At 37.2% G+C, this 22,453-nt stretch overlaps 1 protein-coding gene across 1 annotated transcript in view; it reads left to right on the plus strand.

Annotated features, from left to right (window-relative positions):
- The window catches only part of uts2r (urotensin 2 receptor), a 31,729-nt gene extending 10,115 nt beyond the window's left edge, over positions 1 to 21,614 (plus strand). Inside the window, exon 3 of the mRNA XM_082151261.1 lies at positions 19,416 to 21,614. The gene's annotated coding sequence lies outside the window, so the exon portion shown is untranslated. The remainder of the gene's footprint in view (positions 1 to 19,415) is intronic.
- The last annotated feature ends 839 nt before the right edge of the window (positions 21,615 to 22,453 follow it).

Here is a 22,453-nt window from a genome sequence, read left to right on the forward strand (position 1 = left end):
GACCAGACAAACAGTATAAAATTATAAGCTTGTTAAAGATGAGTAGCGGCATTCATATTCAAAATTTGTTCAGTTTTACCTTAATTATGTACAGTTTTTGTGAACATATATTTATATGTAAAAATAATTCTGTTCCCATTGTAACTAATAATGAAAACACTCTTTTTAGCCCACCTCACTCCATATACCCATGTCTAACAACAACTTTAAGTTTGCAGAGTCTTTAAAACATTTAAGAATGACTTAGACTAAACAAGTGTGATTGACATTGTGGATAGTTCTGTGTGATTACATATTGCAAGGGTGTTTGTACAAGGAAAATAAAATACACAGTGGATGCAATGGGGAAATTGCTTTTATTTGCATTTTTCTAATTAAAAACAAACAAAATAATCTGCAGATTACAGAGCGGTTTGAGAAGAAATATCTGTCAATCCACTCATACTGTTCTAGAATGGATTTTTAGCCTGTGCATTGCTTTGAAATGCAAGCTTTTGATATGCAAAGCTTGTTCTAGAACTGTTTTAGTTGGCAGAGATGAAATATACGAATGACTAATTGGCCAATTTTTGTCTGAAATTTAAGTTATGACATAAATGACTTGTTTATGGAACTGTTACATAAAACAATGCCACAATACTATACTGATCTTTTTTTAATTAATTACATTTTATATTTTTTTGTTTGTTTTTGCTTGCAAACTTTACTCCTTATGTTCTCTCAGAGCTGTGTGTGCCTTTTCCTGGCATAACATTTGCTTACTGCAATAGCTGAGGAGTATATTTTGTTAGCCAAGATGTGTGAGTTTCCCAATGCCATGTGAAACCCTCAATGAGGGACTGGATAACAGGGTCATTTGATCCACAAAGCATCAGTAATGAAATAGCACAGCAGCTCTGTCCCTCTGTATTCTGCATTCCACAGGTGTAAGGCAATTAAAACAAAGATTCAGAGTAGTAGGGTGTATTTACATACAGAATCAAATTATTCTATGTTGTGCAAAAATATGGTACACTGTGTGCTGCTGACCCTGTGTTTGTCTATCTTGTCTTGTCTTTGCTGCAAGTGCATGGCTATGTCTGTACAGTTCATTATGAAACACATAACAATACTGCTGATGCCCCCTGATATTTCTGTGTTGCAATGTCGTTTTACTCCCTTAAAGCGATAGTTCAACCAAAAACTAACCCTCAAGCTGTTTCAACTTTCTTTCCTCTGTGGAACATAAAATAATATATTTTGAGAAATGTCAGTTTTTTCAATATAATATAAGTCTGTGTTAACAAAAATGGTTTATCTTCTTTTGTGTTCTGCAGAAGAAACGAAGGAACGAATCCAAAACACCCAAGACAATGATGAAGCAAAACTTCTATAAATGCATGTTTTACCTGATTTCTTTTTTCTTTTCTACTTTTAAAGTCACCTTAGTGTACTTCAGAACTCTAGCAAACTTTGAAATTGCTCTATTTTGACACTTCTGTTTCCCAGAAATGGAACGTGAAATTAGATTGTGTTTGACCTTAAAGGTGCTGTAGGCGATTCTCAGTTTTCCTTATTCTTTCCATCTTAGCCACCCCCATAACTTCAGCCACAGGCCCTTTCTCCCAAACTTCTATAGACGTGACTGCGAACCTAAACGAGCAACTGACAAAACTTTCAGATTTACATACCTTTTATTGCTTGTAGTTTCATTGCTTTGCATCTGGTTAGGACACTGTGTGGTGTCGTCACCGAGACACGTTGATTCCTCATGACATCTTTTTATGTGCTATCTGTGAGGAAGTAAGGACATCTTATGTATGGTGTTTCAAAAAGCCACTTACAGCACAAATAAAGACGTATATAACAGTATCATGAGGCAAAAGTCACTTCCTGCTATTTCTTAACAGTTACTATTTCCCCTTGGCAACTTCTTAGGGCTTTCTGGAAGTTGAAAATTTGGCTGATGGCTCCAGTAACACACATTAACACATCCATACACACACTCACACCTCATCATTTTACCATAATCCTATCTCTGCGGCCCATGCTGTGAGTTTCTCTTTTCCAAAAGATCAGAGCGGTGAAGCTTTCGGGCTTGTTTTGAACGGAGAGGAAGTCCTTGGAGGTGTTGGAGCTGAACTTATGGGGATCAGCAGGGTGAGCCAATAATTAGAGTTATGTGGAGTGTCCGGGAGGAGCGGAAAGAGGAAAACTGTGAGCTGGGACAATGCCGCAGTGCAAGCTTGGGGCAGGGAACACAGGATAGGGCAGGGTGTCTCTTAGGAGAGTTATAGCTCCACACTGATTCCAGGTGCTGCGCGCTGAGTGGTTTTGTTTTTGTAAGTGCTCGGAGAGGGAAGGCATTGCCGCAACGGGTATCCTCTCAGGTGTTAGAACCATTAAGGCAGCAGGAACTCAGATATGATATATGGTCTTGATGCACAATCCAAGAAAGACAAATAAAGTCTGTGCAAACAGCCTTTGTGTGGCCTTCTGGCCTTCGAGATTCAGTGGGGAAAAAAGAATCTGGATTGGACAATGATGATTGTGCTGCAATCGTGCTCTCTGTAGTTAACTTATAAACACATTGTCCTCTGTAAAATGACTGTTGTTACAGAACAAATCACTTGTTTAATTGTTCTGGACTGCTTGTTTATGTTCGGGAAGAACATCAGTTCAGTTTATCTCAGCTGGAAGAAAAAGGTTTTGCAGGCTCAGTGGTTTATGTAATTGTAGCCTATATTAAGATTTCCCATCTTTTTGGACCCCAATGTCGAAATTGCAAGAGATTGGAGACCTTCATGGTAAATGATCTTGAGGGTGAATCATGGCTTATGGAGCTGGTTTATCTGTGCATTTATTTGTGTGCCTGTACTTCAGCCTTGAAAGGATAATGGGAAAAACGAATGCATTTTTACACTGACACTGAATAACAGCTGTATACTGTCTAAGCCACATGGTCTCTAAACTGATAATCACAGTGGAATAGAGATTATTCATTGCACAGAGGGACTGTGGTTTTCTGTGGTATTGCCGAATGTGATTTGCATGATAAATCTAAAGGGATAATCATGTATGGAGGAAGTCTGACCACACAGTTCACACTTTAACTCACTTCCTGTTAGATGTCACTTTACAGGACCATGAGATATCAGGCTGGCTTAGAATTGTCACAACTTTAATACTGCCTCATACTGATACTGATCAGTAGTTCCCTTTTTATCAGTAACTACAACGTTATGTCGACTGACAAATGGGGTCTCACTTGGGAGCCCCAATCATCTCTGAGTTTTAGAAAAATGGTCAATGCAATTGGCAAGTGGAATTTGCATGCTAAGCCACTCCACCATACATGCAGGGATATAAGATGGTGGCACGCATCCACTCATTCAGATTTTTACTTTGGAGCTGATGCAGCGATCACTCTTTCCAGTCACCTGTAAAGAAGAGCGTTCTCAGAAAGAGCATGCAACAGAGGAAAGGGCAGTGAAAAGGTGCATTCAGCTGTGTTTCGCCATTCAAAAAAGAGCATTTGCACAATTAAGTGCAACGATCCCCCCGGAGCGTTTTGCTGCAAAAGAGTAGATTTTCCTAAAAGAGCAAGCACGGGTGGTGAGCGTCTTTTTAAAGATGCCTTTCAGTCCATGTGTTTCTGGATGTGATTATCTGATGGCCACGATCGCTGTCTTACATGTCTGAGCCTCGAACATGCTGAGATGGCGTTCGTGGTTTGTTCATGCTCTACACTGCGAGAGCATGACCTTGTCGCCATTGCAGACGCGACTCTCCTTTGTGAAGGCAAGAGTCCCCTCTGCTGTTGCCCAGCCCGTTGCCACTGCACAAGGCAGAGCCGTGAATCTGGTTAACACACTGGGAGACCTGAGGGTTACAATCGGAGCGTTCCGTTAATGTAGGAACTGCGCACGGCGACTGACCTCGCGACACCTTACTGTCCCACCCGGTCCTGATTCTCTGACCCGATGCTCCTCTCGACAGCCCCTCTGTGGCAGATTCCCCTGAGGAAGGACCTTCTTTCTCAGGGATGGAAATCTGGAACCTCCAAGTGTGGCTACTGGATGGGACATGGAGGACCAGCGGTTGCAGACACCATCACTCAAGCCAGAGCTGAGTAGAGTCTGTTTGCTGAGTAGTACTCTTCTCGGCATGCCCGATGAGCTCTGTGCTTTCCTTCCTGCAAGAGAGGTTGAAGAGGAGGCTGTCCCCCTCCTCCTTGAAGGTGTATGTTGCCAGGCCTTTTCAGTCAGCGAATCATGCCTTGAGTTTTGGCCGGCCCTTCCTAATGTGGATCTCACTTGGAGACCCCAGCACGTATATGTGCCCAAAGTTTCCACCACTCCTTTTTGGGATCAGGTGATGAACTTGCAAGCGCTGCCTCCGGAGGATGCCTCCGAGGCATTACTGTGTCCCGTTTGCGCCCTGTGTATTAATGTGGACCGCACACAGAGCTTCAGAAGCTCTAAGCAGCTCTTTGTCAGCTTTAAAGGTCAGCAAAAGTAATAGGTTGTCCCACTGGATAGTGGATAGTACCAATTCCAAGGTGTGCCGTGCCCCACTCGGAGTGTTGCCTCCTCCTGGGTTTTGGCAGACGATTTTGGTACGGATGCCTTCTTTGTTTTCCAGGTGAGTTCCCCACTTGGCGAACCCTGGATTGAGTTTCATCCGATCATCTTTCAGCAGTCAGATGCGACGGACGCATCCAACCCCAGGCTCAGTACTCGAGATGCATGCCCGGTTGGTCAGCCCTTGTACTGGGCAAGATGCCCCACAATGTTGCGATTTTTCTTTGGTAATCACATGTGTATTCTTCCACTGTACGCGGTTTCCCTAATGATAAACCCAGTCACTAATCAGCGACAGTCCTACATACTACACCCTATGTACAATTATTTTAAACCACATTTTTATAATAATACGAATTTTGTGATGGATGTTGCAGATTTTAAGTTTCATATAAAAACTATTTTAACAGCATTTTGACAATTATTTTAGAATTATTATGAATGTGGTTTTTATTACCTTGTAAAGATTGTTTTGTGACACTGCAGGACTATTTGAAATGAAATAATGAACAAAAAGGGATTTTAAGTGGTGAAAAACTAGTCAAAACCCCTAATATATACACTCCTTTCATAAACGTATTTAAATATGTATCTAAAATATTCATAGGGATTAAAAGGATGTTCATGGACATGTTGTGCGTCAACTATCTATACTCTAAATTTAAAACAAAACACTTGATGTTTAAAAAAATGTCGATGTCATTTTTCAACAACCCATTAAAACTGTATTTATGAACATCTGCACAAACATAAATAAATAAATGAATGAATGAATGTTATTATTCTGTATTTTATATATGCTCTACCTTACACTGGTATACATAATGTAGAAGAAGGGAAAGTAATTAATTCATTACACCCATATGGCTCTGTGATAATCTCCTAAATAAAGACACTGATTTGAAAGCCACTGATTCGTGGGTTCTCACACTGAAATATTTAGTGAGAGAGCTTCTGTATGGCCTGTGAATTTCGTTAGTGTGTCCTTGCAGGAGAAAGTGACCTAGAGAGAGGTGTCAAGCAGCTTTATAAAGGAATGTGGTTCTCGTGCCCTCTGGCTCAGATCATATTGCAGGCTTATGTCATGTTCCCCTGAGATATGCTCTTCAATTCACAGCTGACTGTCTCCTCGGTGGTCAAAGTCCTGAGGCATCCCAATAATCACTCACCCCTTAACAAAATACATCACAAAGCCACATAACACTTGCTATAACAATTACATCTGTACTAAATTTGGTTTCCAGAGTATTCCAGTGAACATTATTAGTGGATTATTCCGAACATTTGTCTCGGTTAAGAGCTCCGCTTAATTTGCTCACGCCTCATTTATTCAATTACATACTTGCAGGGGTTAAATTGGGATTCTGGAGGTGAGTGTACCTTCTAATGAAAAAATATGGCATGATAAAATGTTTCTAAAAAAGCTAAATGTACTATGCTGAAACTCACTTGTAATAGTACTATACAGTATATATATATATATATATATATATATATATATATATATATATATATATATATATATATATATATATATAAAATCTTACTGACCCCAAACTTTTTAACTGTAGTATATATGATAGAAAAAAAAAAAAAAGTGCTATTATTCTTGCTTTAGACACAAGCAGTCCAAGGAGATCTCTTTTTTTCAATCAATTGTGTGGGAATGCCTTTGTTTGGCACTAACTTGATGTAACTTGTACATAATAGCAGTTATCTTTCACAAAACGTCAGCTTTTTAACTCTTTCTTGGGTGGTCTTGTGTGTTCAATGTTTAAAACCCACTTTATATATATTTTAATAATGTGAATATTAGTTCCATAATGATTGTTTTGCAAATAGATTTGTATGCTACCCAACAATGATTTATAAGAAACGGGACGTCTAGGAAATATCTGAAATGATCTTTCCCAATGATTTGGATAAATGCCTAAAGAAAGTGATGGCGCAGACTGCTTCAGACTAGCCGTTACACACTAGACTGCATGTAGGCAATAGGTTAGATTGCTCAAGAAGCTTGGCAGACATCCTACAAAGATAATGATTGAAGGTGAACCCTAAACTAAAAACATACAAAGGCAAGCACAAACACTAAAGATCTGCTACTGGCTGAACAAAAACACCATGTGTGAGTATCAGTGGGGGCCTGGCTGATGCAAGGCTTATTAAAATCTGTTCATAAGGTTGAACTGGTGCCTGAATTTTGCTAATTAGATCTTCTCTGGATTCCTATATGGCAAAAGGCAGCCAGCCAGTGCACCTCTATTGAATGAAACAAACTAAGTGGCATTACATAACATCCCTAGGCTTACGCTTTTAGCTTTAAAGTTCCTATTCGTAATATGATAAAACTGCATTTCAATGAGGAACTTTAAGATGATAAAATCATGCCATGACAGTGGCTGTGTCCCAAATAACACACTTGACATGTTCTTGCAGTCTTGAGATGTTTATCACAGGAACTGTAGGGTGTCCCATTTGTCATCTTACGTTTCAAAAGAGTGCTCATGACTGCTGCCCTTGCGACTGCTATACGCCCTTTATGCACACTTCAGCCGAGCATGCAGTGATGCTGACAATGCATTCAGATTACTATTTGACAGTTTATGCACCATGTAGACTTTAAGGGCTGAAAGGGTTTATGGTAGCATTTAGCACAAAGTTTTAAAAATGACTTTAAAAATGTAATTCTGTCATCTTTTATTCACCAACACATTGTTCCAAACCTGTATGACTTTCCGTCTTCTGCGGAACATAAAAGAAGATATTATGAAGTATGGATGGATTTTGACATAATGAAAGTCAGTGGGGTCCAATGCTTTTTTTATTTCTTCAGTATCAGTGGAATTATATATATTTTTTTTTTTTTACATGCACTCCTAATTACTATTTTGTAATCAGAAATGACTTTCAGAATTTAGTATTTAGATTGGATTAACCACTGGATGATTCAAAGTGAATTAAAAAAGAATGTTTGTAAAGAGTTTCAATGTAATGTGAGTTTGCTCAATTTAAAAAATAAAGCCTGCTTTAAAGTAATGTCTGGTTTTGTCATAATGACACCTAAATGGAAACACACTTGTTTTACTGACTTTTAACATCTTCAGTTGTGAACAATTTAGTGGGTTGCACAAAAGAGACATTATTCACATGCGGAATATTCACACTTGATCCTGTAAAAAAGTTGAATGAAAAGCATGATCAGTTATAGCCAGATCACCAAGGGTTACACATGATTTATCTCATCCAACTTTACTTGGACTGGCCAAAAAAAAAAAAAGAAGGCGGCGGCCTTTTTCATTACAGGTTCTGCAATGTTAATCACAGATGTGCTCTTTCTGTGAATGCTGCGATACTGCCTTTTATTTCCTGCATCCTTAGTAATTATTCAGAGCACCTGTGGTGTGAATAAATCGTTTGGGTTGTGAGTATAAACCTGAGTTGGAAATATTTGAATGGTACACATAATAGTTTATTTTTCCTCTTGAACTAGTTAAGATTTTGTTTGATGTAGGTTAGGTTGCAAACATATAATTTGTGCAAAGCTGTTTACCAGAAACCGCTAATGATGGAGTTATCATCCAATCCGTTATCTCCTCTGAGCATTAAAAGCCCTGACCTCTGAAGAAATCACCTGTGGTCTTTAAGATCAGGTATTCCAATCAGCATCCATCCAATCCATGCCCTTGAGACATTATGCCATGGAAAAATCACTAATGAAAAAAGTTTTCAGAGCAATGACTAATTATGGCAAGCATTAGTTTAAAAAGACACAGAGAACATGACCATGTGATGACATTATGGTTTCATTTAAAAGAAAACAGTAATTACATGTTATTCTTCACCAACGCATGTGTGTGACCGTGTAACAACCTGAGATTAATTAGAAGGACATCTGTAAAGCTGCTTGGAGATTAATTATTTCCACTTGTGTTTCAATCGTATATCCTGGAGAAAAGACAAACAGTATTTAATTATTCGATTTGGTCTTATCATGTGTTCTTTTTTCCCAAGGGTATTTTTTTTCTGAAATAGTCATATATTACTTTCCACTTGTGTTACTGAACCCTGGTCTTTGTTTTGCACGGTAAAGTATGTGGCGTCATCTTGCTTATTGAAGGGTGGCACGTAAGTAATTGTGTGCAAGCTGTGTTTCCAGTTTTACTGCAACTGTTGGGCAGAACCGGAACAAATACAAATACGGAACCCTGAGAGCTCAGCCGAATCCTTCAACCTTGAATTTTGATGAGAGTCAGGTAATTTATACAGAAGGCCAGCACATGCAATCATGCTCTATAACTATGTATATTTTAAGGCAACAAATACTAAATGAAAATACATACGACTGTGGAATAAACAACAATGGGAATGTGAAAGAAACAACTTTTGAAAAGTAGACAACTATTATGTAAGTATTGAGTGTTTTAGTGAAGTATGACCCAGAAAGGTTCTCGCTAGGGTATTTTGTTGCCTTCATAATGATGTAAGATCTATTAATGCAGCAGTTAAGTAGAAATAATTATATTATTCCAGATCCAGAATGGTGTAAAAAATTTGGATGCAAGTTTTATGCTCTATTTTCTGCTCTCAATACTTACAGCAAAGGAATTCACAGGAAGGAAGATGGAAAGAACACCCCAAATTTCCACCAGTGTGTATTTGTGCCTTTTATGGCAATGAACAAATTGAACCTATACTGTTCACATTTTTGGGGTCGGTAAGATTTTTTAAATGTTTTTGAAAGAAGTCTCTTAAGCTCACAAAGCCTGTATTTATTTAATCAGAAATATAGTAAAACCAGTAATACAGTGAAATATTATTACAGCTTAAAATAACTGACTACATTGTCAAATGATCCTTTTTTACTATCATCAATGTTGATAACAGTTGTGTTGCTTAAAGGGGACATATCATGCCAAATGCACTTTTTTAGCCCTTAAATGCATTTTGTTGTATATTTGGAGTGTTTAGAAGTACAGAAAATATGAAATTATTCTATTCAAGTGCTTCGTTGATATCTTTATATTCTGTTTTGGTCATATTTTTCAACCTGTTCCGATTTTTCTGTTATCTATGACGTTTTGTGAACTATTACGTCACAGTATTTGCAGCGGAACTGCCAAATAAGGACATTGACTTCCGGCCCAACACTTCGAGCAATCCGCCATTGTTATTTCTCGCTACAATTTTGTAGTCCAAGCTAAAGGATGCAGAAGTTACGAGAGGGTAAGTTAAAATGTTCGGTTGTTGGATGTAGTAACCCACACGCTTCATTACACCGTCTAATGTAGATGAATTGCCGCGCTTGTGACAGGACGCATGTTTAACTGAAAGAACGAGCAGAGAGAGAGAGAGAGACCCCGGTCGCGCGCGCGCTCACTCTCTCTCTTCAGAGCCAGGCGAAAGTGTAAACAAGACATCACCGTCTCCAAACTAGACGCTGTCTTGCTCTCTCTCCCTCGCACATATTAATCAAAATAAATCGACACGGTGGTAAAAGGTCGGAAGACCAAAGTTTCATGTGTGAATACAGTAACACACCATTGCGATACATACATCCGTTGTTCTGCAGGTTCGTCGTCTTCATTTTCATCTCGCTCCTGCTCCGACTCTGGCTCGAACATGTAAGGCTGGCTGGACAAGTCTTCCGTTGTTGACATTTTGTTAATAACGTGTGAATAAAAAGTTTCTGTGCCACTAGATAATCGTATCTCTGCTATCAAACTACAAAAATGGCCGAACGGGGTGGAGTTGAACCTCTGCAACCTGGAGAGGGGGCGGGGTATGAAGTGTCTCAGTTGTATTTAAAGAGACCGCACCAAAACGAGTTGCTCTAAGACGCACATCAGAAAAGGGGTAGAAAAGGGGCCTGTGGAGCTATAATAATGAGGAATTCAGACCCAAGCATTGCAGTTCCGTTTTATATAGACTACAAATGTATGATTTATGTGTAAAAAGGAACAATTTAAAAGCATGATATGTCTCCTTTAATATTTTTCTTGAAAACTTGACACATTTTTTTCAGGATCCTTTCATGAACAGACAGTTCAAAAGAACCGCATTTATTTAAAATAAATAAAAACAATGTAATGAAAAACTATTGAATTTTATTTGTAAAAAATCTCAAATATTTCTTATTAGTTTTACTTCATTTAGAAGACTTTTGGACCCTACCATATATTATGAGATAACTGACAGATTTATGTTTTTTAGCAGATACTTCCTCACCAAAACAATTTGCACAAAGCACATACATAGCCATTACCATCACAGCTAACTGCTTTTGGCTCAATAGCTTGCTCAGCTAAGCCTACAATGGGCTTAGTGGGTCTAGATGCATTCTACCCAGAGGTTCTGTTTAAATGAGGTCGGACATTTAGCCGTTCTGACAGTTATAAATGAAGAGTAGCGCAAAGTGATTACAATAGTTAATGTAAAATATTTATTTGATTTTTGTTGTTGTTGTGATTGACACCTGAAGTTCACTTCTCAAATCCGCTCAACAGTGTATAAGATGTTGCAGAGTTATGTTAAACAGAAAAGGCATATTTCTGTTGAAGCACCTCTAATCCTGCTTCAAGATGCATTGCTTCCCTGTTATAGGGCAGTTAAAGGTTGTCCCTGTCAGCTGGTATTTTTGCTCAGACATGGATTCAAAGTAAATTATCATTGACGAATACGTTGTGTGCTTTGTTACCCGCGGCCTGCCTTTCAACTGCGGCAACCTACAGCAGACTAATTGCCACGGCTGTCTCACTGGAGCAATCTGAGGTGAAGACCCTTGCTCAAGGGTCCTGTTGTGATTGAGAACGCAATGTGTCCCCGGTGTCATTTCAACCTCACAATGATACTTAACCGTCCAAGTTCAACTACCTCTGACTCTCTGGATGGTGTGTGACCAGTTTTTCCTCAGACACTTCAACATTTCTTTAATATGTTTAAGTCTGTTAAAGATGATGTCCATCATATTGAAAACACTGCAGATAAATGTCAGAGCTGATGCTAAATACCTCTGGTATTTTAAACTCAGCATTTTATTTTGAAAATATAGTGCATAAAGATCAGTATGGAAGCTCGTTTCCGTCATTGAATAAAAAATAAAAAAGGTAATTGCGACTTTTTATCTCACAATTCAGACTTTTTTCTCACGATCGCGAGAAAATCGAAATTCTGATTTTATATCTCACATTTCTGACTTTTTTCTCAGAATTGTAAGATATAGTCACAATTGTGAGATAAAATCAGAATTGTGACAAACTTGCAATTCTTAGAAACATTCTGAGTCTTTTTTTCCTCAGAACTGGATTTTATAACTCGCAATTGCGAGTTTATATCTCACAATTATGAGAAATTAAGTCAGAATTGTGAGATATAAACTCACAATTGCGAAAAAAGTCAAATCAAAAGTCAGATATAAAAAAGTTTATATCTCGCAATTCTGAGAGAAAAAAAGGCAGAATTGTGAGATAATTTCTTTTAAATTGTTTTATTCCGTGGCGGACACAAGCCTCCATAGATCAGAAATGTCCAAGCACTTTAATAGAAAAAAATATATAATAATAAAAAATTTCTTACAATATCGGTTTGTCCAATTCTGCACACAGAGGAGCGTGTGTCGGGCGTGTTTTTGTGTTTATAGATTGTGTATAGTGTCAGCATGTCTGTATGTGTGTGAACTGTACAGCACTACAGATGGAGCTAATTGAGGGAATGAGTCACAAAGGGGAAGTAACAAAGATCATACATTAGTGCCTGGGGTTCACTCGTTTGATGCATTTTTCCTCACCTTTTCCTCACCTTCCACACATCATCCGTACAAGACATGATAGGGGAGTTTGAAAAACACAACCCCCCCCCCCCCCCCCCTTTTTCAAGATTCATGAAATGCATTTCTTTTTTCCTTTAAAGAACAAAGAGGTAGTGTTTCCATGCCTTGCCTCAAAAATAACTAAGGAAATGGAAACATGGGGAAAATATCTTCCTCTGATCTCTGCGACAGGGACTTCACTGCAGGGTTTACTTACACAGAAAACACAGTGGCACTGGTGTGCACACACTTCTGCCCATTCACCCGCTGCTTTAGCTGCTGTTCACTGAACTAGCCATCATCAGGACTTCAGCAGAGACACCTGATCCAGAACTTTACATTATCCATTCATGGGATGCATCCAAAAGGACCTTGCACTTGCAGGATTTGTCCATGAAAAAAAGCAGTCAATGCCCTTAAAAGCATCTCATTTCTATAATAAATAATTGATCAAACATACTGGAACATATTTTATTTTATCATGAAGGTGAAATGAGTGGATGTTACATTTCAAATTAAGCAAGATAAATAGTTGATTTATATGATACCACTCCTCCTATTCATGAAACATTATTCAAATATAATTTTAAACCAAGTGTAACATTTTAATTTCTTGCCTCAAAGGGCAAATCTCAAATCACAAAACAATTTAACTTACACTGTCACTAAAATGCACAGCGTATTGCAATCATATCTGTTATTGGCAGACAAGTGTGAGTTTTTTTTTTTCTTTTCTTTTTTTCTCAGTATCAACCATTGTTTCCAAATTAATACTCAGGCAAGGACACATTAAATAGATCAAAAGAGACATTTAAGTCATATATACTGCTGTGTATTCTGTTAAAGATTTATAATTTAATTAAATGCTGCTTTTATCATAAAAGTGTCATGGTTTCCACAAAACATATGTGACCCTGGACCACAAAACCAGTCTTATGGGTAATTTTTTTTAAATTGAGATTTATACATCATCCATTTCTATTGGTGATAGTGCTGCATCCATTCGCAAAAATAAATGTTTTATATATTTAAGGTGGGAAATTTACAAAATATCTTAATGGAACATGATCTTTACTTAATATCCTAATGATTTTGGGCATAAAAGAAAAATCTATAATTTTGACCCATACAATGTTTTGTTGGCTATTGCCACAAATATACCCATGCAACATAAGACTGGTTTTGTGATCCAGGGTCACATATATGAAGCAGCTCAACTGTTTTCAATATTAATAACAATAAAAAGTTGTTTCTTGAGGGCCAAATCAGCACATTAGATTTGTGAAAGATCATGTGACACTGGAGTAATGGCTGCTGGAAATTTAGCTTTGCCATCACAGGAATAAATTACATTTTATAATATTGAAATAGAAAACAGTTATTTTAAATTGCAATGATATATGACAATGTTGCGTTTTTTTATTGTATTGATGCAATCAATAAATGTAGCCTTGCTGAGCATAAACGTTTTATAAAAAAAAAAAAAAATAGTTTTACCAACCTCAAGCTTTTGAACAGTTTTATATTTTAGATTAAGTTTGCCTTTATCTAATGCAAACTTTATGGGTTAGTTCACTCAAAAACTAAAAGTATATCTTAATTGACTCCTCCTGATGCCATTTCATACCCATATGACTTTCTTTCTTGTGTGGAACTAAGATGTTTTGAAAAATGGGGTCCAAACAATGTACTGTAGACTTTCATTGTATGGACAAAAAAACTAACCAAAAAAACAGTCAAAATATATTCTCTCCCTTTTAAATATCTTGTAAAAAGAGATTTCACACTGGGCTCAAAACATCACTTAGTCAGAGGACACCAGGTGCCCCAAACAGATCCAATATAGCATTTATAACAAACATCTCGCATGCACAAAACTGCCAGGGAAAAGGCACCCTTTGTGATGACATTCTTTCATGGTGACTGGAAAATAAAATGTGACTGAATCACACCGTGTCACCCAGCAACCTAGGGGTCTCAACACACATCATCACACAGTATCCAATTCTGTTCAGCGCTTAACCAAAGACATAGAGCTGTGTGGAGGAGAAGTGCCCTGCAGTACACCGATAAGCACAGGGGATGAAACTCACTGGGATTAACTTAAATGAGAATGGGATGGAGGTGATTCTGGAAGCCAGGCTTCATGACAAAGTGAAGTGGTACAAACACTTCTCCCACCTGCCATCTCTATATCAGGAGGATGTGTAACACATATCATAACGGCAATTTAGAAATCCTTCTTAATGGGCTTTTGCATTATACACTGTCCCTCACTGTTAACCTGCAAATGAAAGCACTCTGATGAGGAAGCTTTGGCAATACTGTACTATTCAGATGGCATGCTTCAGGGGTGTACTGGCCAGGATTACTGTGCCGGCACACGATAGATGGAGCACAACTGATAAGGACAATGAGAGAGAGAGAACCATGGCACCTGTTGGCATTCGATTGCTGCTTATGTGCTCTCTGGCTGGTTGCCCTGCCCTCAGTTTCTAGTCTGCCTCTCGCTATCCACATCTCACTGATTTACAAAGCATTTCAGGTCATTCCACAGACCGCACCATAATGCACTGTATTATGGTTTTCCACTGCCAGCCAAACACTATATTCCAACAGCTTGATTTAATCAGAAACAGCACAATAGATTTACTAGTCCAATAATTTAGACCATCAATCAGACCACAGAACAACAACCTGCTTTTTATGTATTTTCCCCCATATTTTTCACAGATTCCTATTTTAATTCCCTTAAACTCTCAGCGGATAAATGAGAGGTAAATCAAACAGGCTCATCCTGCAGGCAATGAGAGAGAAAGCAGAAAACCTTGGTGACTAACACCACCGGAAATATCCTTAAAAAGACTATCCCCAAAACATACATATTCTCACCATTTCATAGTTTTTTATAACCAGCCAGTGCTTTTCATTGTTGTCGGTGAATTAATCAGGCTGGCAGTTAAACAGGTTTATATCGGGCTGGTATTGAAATAGACATTTTGTGACCTATAAATGTGTACAAATAAGTACATAGCACAGAGAAGAACAGGTAGGACAGATAGCATAATACAAGTGCAGAGCATTCTGGTTCATTTGAAAATAGATGACTTTGAAGTCAAAAAATGGTAATGAAAGGTTGTCTTAACATTCTTGCTGTTTTAAATCCTTTTGCATGGAAAATAAAATGGCTTTTATTAGGCTACTGATATGACTGGAGGCTACATCTCATTTGAATTTACATTTAAACATATTAAAAGTACTATTCATTTCTTTATAAACACAACATTTTGATGGTAACACCAGCAACAACACAAATAATTACAAATGCAGTGCATTCAAACCCCCTAAAGAGTGGGGTCTATAATCTAGAACATTAAAAGGATATATTATTTCCATTGTGCTTTGAAGCAAGGTATTGCGAGATGGGACTGTCCATATATATAGGAAATGTAGGCCTATGTTAAGTTGCATAGGATAAAACATGCCTAATAAATAATTAGGCATATTATGTAAGAAAACAAAGGGTACTAAGCTTTATATTTATGTAGTACAGTGTATACAAACAGTTTTGAACTCAAACAACAAAAGCTTGGAGTGAGCTCAACAGAATTCATGTCAATTGGAAAGGCTCCTAAACAGTAATCACTGTATTAACCAAAGCCCAAGAAGCAAAGTGGTGCGTCAGTGCCTCTGGAAATGGGGATTGTCAAAAGCTTTTTTCCACATTTTCTTTTTGTATTATATTTTCACTAGTGATTGGATTGACTTAAAGTAGCGTGAAAGGGCCGTACAAAATTACAACCGCCCTAAAGGGAATCAATTTTGGTCGACCAGAATATACTCAGAATTCAGGGCATCACTCATAGAATGCTGCTGTAGGTGCTAACAGGCCAGATGATGCTTGGTGCCTGACTAAATCTGATTTATTGGATTTCCCCCTCTTTCTTTCACCCAGAGATGACATTTCTTCTCTATTTCCTAGTAATCACAGTAAGGAGATTGTGGGTTGTTTTGCCTGGCTGCTCAGCCCCTGATCTTCTGGCCCTGATGCAAAGTCATTCTGTTTATAATGAGCACAAGCTTCATTTATTTTGGGCTCATTTCTAATGACCACTGTCTAATGATGTATTCTTCCTGTTCTTGCCTTTTCTGGAGAAAATTTGCTTATTGCACATCAGGAGAGAAGTCTATTTTAAAAAATCTAAACAAGAACTAATGGAGAATGTGTCTGCTGAATATATACAAAAAAATGGTTAGTGGCAGATATGCAATTTATCGTAGGAGTTAAGAGGAAAACATTTAGGAGGGACATTTTTGGACATTACATGATTTTGGTTGGTAGGATCTCAGAGATTTTTGGGAAGCCTGTTGCACAGCTAATGGAATTCAAACAGTTGGAGATTGATTGCAGTGTAAACAATCTGTCTGCTAATCTGTGATCGGTAGGGCTGCGCGCAGCTGGTCTGTCCGGCAGATGTCACCTTGCTGAAATCCCACTGTGATAATTCCTCGGATGAGAACCTTCGTGATTCTTTTATTGCCCAAAGTAATAGCCTAAATGGCCACTGACAGCTGCACATATAGCAACATACCCCTCTGATTAAGGGTTAGAATAATTTACTTCACTTGTAAGTTATGATTTATGTTGTTTTTGCTGTGTTGCCGTCTTAATTTAGGTGTTTTTATTTAAGAAATAGCACACTAGCAAGAGTGTTATACTGCTAATTATACTACAACAATTAAATAAACAAGAAGTTAACAATGAGAAAATGACTTTTTAGACATAGTATTTCCACTTACTTCGTCTAGTTTTTCTCCATGATGGAAAATACTTTCTGGCACAATATAGCTGCCGTTGCATCATCCAGGTGGATGCTGCACATTGGTGGTGGTTGAGAAGATCCCCCCCCCTTCCTTCCTTTGAGGACCCATAAAAGCGCTATAAAATGTGATGAATTATCATTAAGCAGTAGTAGTATTATTAAAGCATGATCAATTGTTGTTTTTCCTTTCTGAATAAATTGGTGTGTTTTCAAAGTTCAAAAGATTTATTATGATTATGCACAGTTCCCTGTACAATGAAATTCTTACTTTGCTTTTCCACCATGAAATGCCGTTAAAAAAAGAAGAAAAAACATGTAAATTACAAATATACAAACAGTGCAATATAGTGTTTGTGCAACTCTGGGTGCCTGTTTTAACAAATTGGTTAACTAAATGATTCAATGACTCACTCATTAAGCAAATCACTTTCATTTCTGACTGAATCAGTTTTTGAACTAATTGATTAACAGAATAAATCAATATCACATCCAAAAAGCCATTAACGTGTTTAATTCCTGAATCAGTGTTGTTAAACTAACAAATAGGTTGAATGAGACTCAAGGACGTAGTCATAAAGACAGTCACCTACTGGTATCGACCTTAGTTAGGGGAGCACTATATTAAATTTTTGGCACAAATGAAAATGAGGCTATGAGGTATAGAATTACAGTGCGTTCAATGGATTGTACTGCTGTTTGACAACATACTGTACTGATTGCTCAGCTGACAAAACATCTTTCAGGAAAAAATGTATTCCAGTAGACAAAAACTCCATAAAATAGTTTTAAAAGTTGCAAGTTACATGAAAATTACATGATCTATGAATTTTGTACAGTGCTTGCCATTGTAAATACTGTAAATCTATCCCTCACAGCCTTGTTTTCATCTAGTTAAATTCAATATGGCGTCTAACCTGACAAAGGTCAATATTGATGTAACCTGCATGGAGAAAGAGTCAAGGCCCGTCAGGAACCTGCAAACATAGTGGAACTTCACTCTGCCAATAAAATTTGGGGACCGGAACTAACTGTTGTATAATAAGGTACATGTGGATACAATCTTCTATTTACATAATTCAAATGATGCTATAAATAAATAAATTGCTATGCAGTGTTAAAATAAATATTCAAGTGTAGATTCATGGGAAGAATGTAATGAAGTTTAATGTTAAATATTATACTACTGAAAATGACCTTCAAGACTAAACACAGTCAAGTATTTGAGTGAGCAGTGCTTACACAAATACACAGAGGCAACCGGTTCTCAGTTCACTAGGTCAACAAATCTGTGAAGCAGCTGAATAGATCTTTCTATTATTACGGTGTTATTTTAAGCACAGGCCTATATCTCACCTTCTGATAGCTTCAAGGGTTATGGAAGATTTTGACTCATGTCATGACAAGACACAGCATACACCAGCTGCTCTGTGTCAGCACCTTCCTGGGCAATGGGACAGGCCCGCAATCGTGACACGAAGGTGTTTGATTCCACATTATTCTCAGGTTTATATGCAAACAAAGCTGTGGGACTGGACTCAATATGGTAGGTTATGACATGTGAGAGGGCAATATGGTCACCAAAGAACTGGAGTACTCTCATAATTATGCTTTTTCAGTACTTTTTCAGAACAATTCTTTTATTGAAACAGATTTCTTTCATTATAAAGTTAGCAACAGAGAAAACCTCAGACAACTATGAACATCATCTTAATGCCTCTGGATAATTGGATAAAAAGAGGCATTTATCGCCCTTTGTAATTCAGATGTCAAGTAAATCTTGTTGTTTGCAATGCCATTGTTCTCAAACAGTTTGCAGATTGGGAAATGCCATTGCAGAGCCAGACCTCTATAATACTGAAGCAAGTTTAAAGTGAAGCAAATGATACCTGTTTTGCTGTATTAGAGGCCAGAATCTATAAACCACCATTTTTATGGATCACACCCTGTAGGCAGTGCATTCTAGTAATCGAGCACTACCATAATAGGTAATAGGAAAATGTAAGCTAGATAAAGCAGTCTTGGCCCCTATGCACTGCTTAATCAATTCCACACAGAGCAAAGAGTTTGCACAGTCACACACTGTTCTTGTTCTTTCTCCCTTCTGTTCAAAACCTGACCATATGGGAGAGCGGTCTGGGTTAGCACGAACCGACAGACTAAGAGCATATTTATGTGCCAAATCAGCTCCACATAATTTAACTGGTTGTTCTGCTGCCGTTACAGGGAAAGATGACTGTCTGGGGCAAGACCAGAGCAAAGGAAGCCAAGACGGCTGGTATCTCCCTCATCCAAACAGAAGAGGGAGTAAAGGAAGAGCACAGTGGGCAAGAGAAGAAAAACAAGTCACGGCACAAGGAGTATCCCAACATTAAGAGGCCATTGTGGGGTTGGAGTTGCCGCCACCTCACCTGTTGATTTGTTTCAATCCTGGATGACTTTTAAGAGGGAAGAAACAATTCCCAGTTCATCGGTTTTCTCAAACTTTGGGCTATTATCTCTGTGAACTGGGTTATTTTTATATATTTATTTTTTGATCATCTGTCAAACTTTGTCATCAAGGATCAAATTTCAAAGCAGGTCATTAACCAAGAGAAACACGTGAGAACTTTCATCTCCACCTCTCCCTAGTGACTATGATGACAATAATTTCCTTCAAACAACTGCACTAGTAGCCATCATTATCTTTCCTAACATGACTCACATCAAAAAAGAGGCAAATACACAAATCTGTTTCTCTCATATTTATGAAAATATTCTTGCTCTATTTGATCATTTTGGCTGTGTTTGACATGAACCTATTCTATTTGATTTACCTTTGATGATTTGATTATCTTCATTGTAGGGTACTACATTGCAGCCATGGCAATGCAGTTTTGGAACCCTTCCCTTCTGTGCACCCTTTTATTTTTTCAGAGTACTTTATTCTATTCCTCGGGCCAGTCAAATGGATTCTCTCTGATCACTGAGGATTCTGTCTCCTACATCCTATTTCCTTGAGGCCGACAAAACTGGAGGGTTTGTGTTGACCTCAGACTGACCTGAGAGCTATTCCTCCAAACTACAATGCAAAGGATGCCTGGCTTTGACTTCTAATGAGTTGGACATTTATACTGTCCATTCTGACAAGTCAGAACCCATCCATATGGAAGGCCTGTACACATATAGGATACACACAATGCTATGAGCATTGCAAAATGAAACTCACCAACTTGCCAACTTTAGTTTCCTGACTCCAAAGGAATAGATTATTTATCTTAATGCACAATGGCGCTTATTATTGTTGGACTCTTTGTTTTACACAAAAGATAAACAGGAAAGTACTGCCCAAAGTTTGTATGTTGCTTTGGTATGTTGAATCGGTGGAATGCCTGTTTTGTTTTTGTACAGAGAGTTTAAATATACTTGGTAACACGTTACAATAAGGTTTAATTCCTTAACGATATTTATAAAACTGCATTAAGTATGCATTAACTATCATAAACTAATAATAAACATTTTAAAGCAGTTAAAAAAGTTTTTTGAAGGATTTCAAAAGTACTATTGTTCACTTTTAATTCATGTGTGTTCACAAAATGGACATGACATTTTTATTTGAGTTGGAATTATCGTAAAGCTTATGCTTGTTGTATTCTGCTAGTTGTGAACTTTTCAACAATATATGACACAAATCTATGCACAATGATTTTACAGATCACGTTTTCATGAAAAGCAGTTATTTTTCACACTATGAAAATAGAGCACTTCTAATATTTCAGCTAATTTAAAAGCACTTGTTAAGTTACAGCATATTCCATATATTCAATGTAAAGCCTAGCATCTACGTTTTAAAACGACACCCATTTTGTGTTGGTCGAGCAAGTGTTAGGTAACGTGATAACTTAGTAGCGCCCCCTGCTACGGATTTAAGAGGCTATGGTTAACGATTAATTGATCATTAATTTAAACAACAATCGATTATGGGAATTTATGTAAATTGACATCCCTGATTGAGATATTGATATGACAACACAAACTTGTCGGTAATTTTCACTACAACTGATAACTGAGAGACAAGTTACAGGATGAACGGAGTGATATACAGCGTTGTCATTGTTGAAATTAAAATGTTAAAATGTGGTATTATGTATAAAAATTAACATTCACCTATTAACAAATGCTGTAAAACATATCGTTCATTGTTATTTCATGATACCTAATGCACTAATGTTCACAAATTATTGTAAAGTGTTACCATATACTTAATGTCTGTGTTGTATTTTATGTTAAATTTATATGGGCAGATTACTTGTAAATATTATAGCTATGTTATTTAATTTTTTGCATACATCTTTGTTTACAAAAAAAAAGCTAATGGCAATCACAGATCAGGTGAAGTACACAAATATGTATTATATATATAAAATAAAATAAATTATAATAAAAAAATTATTATATATATATATATATATATATATATATATATATATATATATAAAGCGTATGTGAAATATATATAAAATTTGCACCTATTGCAAAATGAAAACAAAACAAAAATCAGTGTGTAAATCAGAGGGAGAAGCCTTCCATGGAGTATGAAAATTCATAGTTCCATGGCTGAATTTTGTACCTCAGGGGAGAAAGAGTTGGTTCCAAATGACTAAAACAGCAAGCTTTTCAACTGTGTATAGCAAGTTAATTTATTTCTAATATAAACTTTTAAATGGACATGTTTTTGGAAGAGCATTTAGTGTGCAAATACAAACAACCAGAGGGAGTTCAAATGCAATGCAGGAATGCAAAAACAATGTTATTTTTTAAGCTGTTTGGTTCAGAGCTCCACAGATAATTCTACAGTATATTTTCTCTATGTGTCTTTGTTTTGGTATTGTGATGTGGTGATGCTGTTTTTTCTTATTTGTCACTGTTTAGTCTGTGCAATTGCAGAGCTTCTCTTTACAAGACCCAATGATGCTTTCTGAGCAATGTACCTTACATGCACTCAATAAATATGTTCAGTAAACAGCAGCAGTACTTGAAACTTTACCTCATTTTTTGGGAACTATTACTCATTTCATATTAGCATAATTAAAAAGAGATGTTTAATTAAGGCTGTAATGATATAGGTCTTAGCACAAAATTAAGTATATTTCAGTAATGTTGGATCAGTAGTTTGCTGTCATTCTTGTTTTATTAGATCACGAAAAAATATCGTGCCTTGAAATGGCAGAACTGAATTAAAAGCTTTTATTTGGAAATGTTATTGTTGCAATGAACTGCCATTC

Source organism: Leuciscus leuciscus (assembly GCF_965113295.1).
Source record: "Leuciscus leuciscus genome assembly, chromosome: 21".
Classification (NCBI taxonomy): domain Eukaryota; kingdom Metazoa; phylum Chordata; class Actinopteri; order Cypriniformes; family Leuciscidae; genus Leuciscus; species Leuciscus leuciscus.